The sequence below is a fragment of the Bos indicus genome, chromosome 17 (genome assembly GCF_029378745.1).
Source record: "Bos indicus isolate NIAB-ARS_2022 breed Sahiwal x Tharparkar chromosome 17, NIAB-ARS_B.indTharparkar_mat_pri_1.0, whole genome shotgun sequence".
Lineage (NCBI taxonomy): Eukaryota > Metazoa > Chordata > Mammalia > Artiodactyla > Bovidae > Bos > Bos indicus.
Genome location: NC_091776.1, coordinates 12,198,103 through 12,202,201, shown reverse-complemented (window position 1 = coordinate 12,202,201; position 4,099 = coordinate 12,198,103). Strand labels below are relative to the sequence as shown.

At 40.3% G+C, this 4,099-nt stretch overlaps 1 non-coding gene across 1 annotated transcript; it reads left to right on the top strand.

Moving 5' to 3' along the window:
- Positions 1–2,277: 2,277 nt before the first annotated feature.
- On the top strand, positions 2,278–2,381 carry LOC139176899 (U6 spliceosomal RNA). The gene has a single exon (XR_011561368.1). It is a non-coding gene; the product is annotated as a U6 spliceosomal RNA (small nuclear RNA).
- Positions 2,382–4,099: the final 1,718 nt, after the last annotated feature.

Sequence of the window (4,099 nt, the reverse complement as noted above, 5' to 3'; positions counted from 1 at the left end):
AAAAAAATACTCTGAAAAAGATGAGGACGAAGCTAAAGCAGAAAGAAATCAGAAAACAATCATTTGAACGACACTTCGTTACAATTAAGTAATACAGAACGGAAACTGAGCAAATTTTTTTGTTACACTCCAGATGAGAAATGTTTGTACTTTGAAACTTTTAAAATATTTAAGGCAAGAAGAAATAAAATGCATGGCAACCAGTTAAGGTCATACATTTAGGACAAAAATGATAAAATATTAAAATGAAAGAAATAAATGTTCTAAGTGAAATACTGAGATTTCATGAAGATGAATTATTCAGAGTTGGAAACACAGGACCTCTAATCTATTAAGTAACAGAGGGACATGGCAGTAAAGATCAAGTGGAGAGCCAAATGCCAAGAAGTGAGGACATGATGGCAGTAGGTACTGCTTAATAATATTCTAACTTTGTGCTTCAAGTCAAGGGAAGGGACTTCAAAGAGAGAAGAGGAATGGTTGGCTAGGTGGGAGTACCAATCTTGAGGGCTTGAAAATGGTGCTTTCATTTAAGACAAAGGAGTCAGGACAGACCAGGTTGTAGAGCAGTAACTGGCAGCCCCAAGCCTCAAGATCTGGAAACTTGCAGTTTTACTCCTTGCTCACAGCAGAGGTCTATCACGAGCTCCTAAGTCCTCGGTTCACTGCTACAGTCACCATCTTGAACTTGGCCAGTCTCTGTTCTAAAGGGAAGAGAGCCCAGGGTTTCGGATCATATAACATGTTAAGGTCCAGAAGTCTCACAAGTCATTTTTGCTCACTACTCCCTGGTTCGGACACGTCAAGGGTTCAGAAAGTCCAACCTTACCCTGCTCCCCAAAGTGAGGAAGAAACAGAAAGATACGGAGAACATTCCTAGTGATCCCCATGAAGCTCAATATGGCACTTGTTGGAAGGGAAATCTTGTTTGCTTGGTTGGAGGTTTCACATCTTCTTTGTTCATGAAAAAAAAAAAAAAAGGCTCCTGACCCCAGAACTTCACGTGAGCAGAAAATTTGTGGCTGAGATGTTCATAAACTGAGGGTGATTTAAAGAAAGGATATTAGCTTTAATTTTAGTACTAATTGCCATAGATGTAATGGAAATCCAATAGATGATGGGCATAGCAAGGGCCTTAACAGTCATCTCGCCTCTGGATCTTGAACTCAAATGGCTCCAGGGTCAAGGCAGGTTCTGTGAATGAGCGGAGAGGGCCCAGAGTCATAGAGGAGGGGGTGGTGGGGGCCGGGTGACAGAGAGGACACGTCTTGGCTAAAACCAGCAGCTGTTTCTCAGCACCTGCTAATTGTCATCATGACAGATGGTGAGGTGACTATTGCCAGATTTTCTGATTTTTTAAAAAACTGGTCAATATGGTTTTATCTCAGCATTTACTAAAGTTTTAAGATAATCACAAAGAAGACCAAACGTTTCAAAAAGTGCAAAGTATTAGAAAGCTGATCTGTGCTATCAGTGTTCCCAAGCAAGCAATCTCTTTTGCTGAGATAAAAGAATCCAGAGACACAGGGTGTTTTGTTGTTTAAGCTCTTAAATGTGAAAATTCTTTTTAAACGTTGGTTTCAAATTTTAACTTTTTGTAACACCATTTGGAACCAATAAAGCATGGCTAGAGCCCACCGCCCACCAGTCTGTGATGATGAATTTAGCCATGTTTTTCACAATCCTTTTTCTCCTTTCACCTCCCCACCCCAGCCTCCCCACCCTCCTCAAGACACACAGCAAATATTTGGTCCAAATTGAACTCAGAAGCCCCATCTGTAGAGTGGCTGTATCTGGGGAAATATTCTGATTGGAGCCAAGTAAGGGGCCAGACCCTAAAATTCAGCTCTTTTCCATCTTCGCCCAGGACTCAAGAAGCACAGTTTGAAAACCAAGAAAAGAGCACAACCTCTTCTGCAGAAGAGACAGGCCAGCCGCCTGAATTCTCCATCGGCTCCCCTTGCAGGAGCATCAGCAGCTGGTGCAGAAAGTGTGCATCTGAGTGTCTGCGGTAGCTCTCTGTTTATCTAGAGTCACTGGGGACTCTGTTAACAGACAGAATTTTGGCTGGCAAGGTCATCACCACCTTCACTATCACCAAACATGCCCTGAAAGACTTTTATGTAGGACATTCTATGGCAACACATGAGGCAAAGGATGCACACACTGGTGTCACCAGGAAACTGTATTCTAAGAGGCGCATTTCCTTCTCAGCAATCTCAGGGACAAACACCCAGGCACTATACTCCAAAGAAGTTAAATTAATAAATTAGGGGAGTGCTAGCTTTGGCACATATACTAAAAGTGGAATGGTACAGAGAAGCTTGGCGTGGTCCCTGAAAAAGAATGACATGCAGATTCATGAAGCAATCCATATTTTTATAAGACAGGTTTGATAGCAGAAAAATTTTTGATGGCTGAGTCGAAATATATGCAGATAGCAATGGTAAGAGACAAATGGTAGCCCTGGAGACAATATGTGCAGCACACATAAGACACAATTCAATAGTCGTTGTACCAAGCGATTCTCCCCTATCAGTAAGAAAAACATTCCGGAAGGGAAGTGGAAACAGGAAGTGAACAAAGCAATTGAAGGAAGAAATATAAATGGACAATAAACATTTGAAAAGATATTCAACTTCACCAAGAATCAAAACGGTGCAAGTAAAAGCACTTGATCGTTTTTAGCATCTCAGATTGCCTTCCACCAAAAAGAAAAAACCTCAAAAAAAGAAAAAAAAAAAAAAGGTGGCATTTATCAAGTGTATTTTGATTGTATTCTACTATAAAATAAAAACTACACAAATAGCAAATAAATTAGGGGAGCCACAGGTGTTGTGTTGTGGGAGCTGGAAAGTGTGGCGTGACGGACTTGATGGCAGGAGTGGGAAGGAGAACACGGAATCACTGGTGAATGACAGTTTGAATAAATTAATAATTGGCATCCTTACTTCACAAAGAATTCCATATATTTGTATCCAGACGCCTCAGGTCTAGAAATATATGTATAAACTTATAATTTTTCCAGTGAGTTTTATTTTTAAAAAGAAAATTATTTTTCTAATTCAGATATGACTATGTACATCAAAAAACCCCAAACGTTAGGACTTCCCTGCTGATCCAGTGGTTAAGAATTCACTTGCCAATGTGGGGGACATGGGTTCCATCCCTGGCCTGGGAACTGAGATCCCACACGTCCTGGGGCAGCTAAGCCTATGTGCCACGGCAACTGCTGAAGCCCACACACCTAGAGCCAGTGCTCTGCAGTAAGAGAAGCCACTGAGAAGTCTACAACCAGAGAGTGGCTCCCACTCACGGCAACTAGAGAAAGGCTGCCTGCAGCAGCGAAGACCCAGCACAGACAAAAACAAGTAAAAAGTAAAACCTGAACATCACCAATTATCTAATCCAGCGGTCACATTATGGCCTCCGGGCCAGATTCAGTCTGCTACCTGATTCTGTTTATAAAGTTTTACTGGAACAGAGTCATGTCCAGCCGCTTATATATGCCAATGTAACGGCAGAATTGAATAGTTGCAACACTGCCTGTATGGCCCACACAGTCTAAATATTTACCATCTGGCTCTTTACAGAAAAAGTTTGCTTACCTCTTATCTGGTCCCACCAAACAAGGTCATCAAATTTATTGTGTATATTTCTTTTTCTAATTTTTCTATGTGCACATATATATTGGGAAAAAAATATAATCATAGTCTATATTAGCATCCTGCAACAGAATTTGCTGCAAATGTCTGCAGTGTCCAATATGATAGCTATTGAATACTTGTGCCTTGTGCAACTGAGAAACTGGATTTTAAATTTTAATTACATTTAACAAAATTTAAATTGCCACATATGGCTCGTAGGGGCCATACTGAACAGAACTTTCTTGAAATATTTTTTACAAAGCAGAAATACTCACAGACATATAAAATAAACCTATGGTTACCAAAGGAAAACGGGGAGGGATAAACTAAGAATTTGGGATTAACATATACACACTACTATATATAAAATAGATAACTGATAAGCACCTACTGTATTACACAGGGAACTCTACTCAATATCTTGTAATAACCTATAATGGAAGAGAATTTAA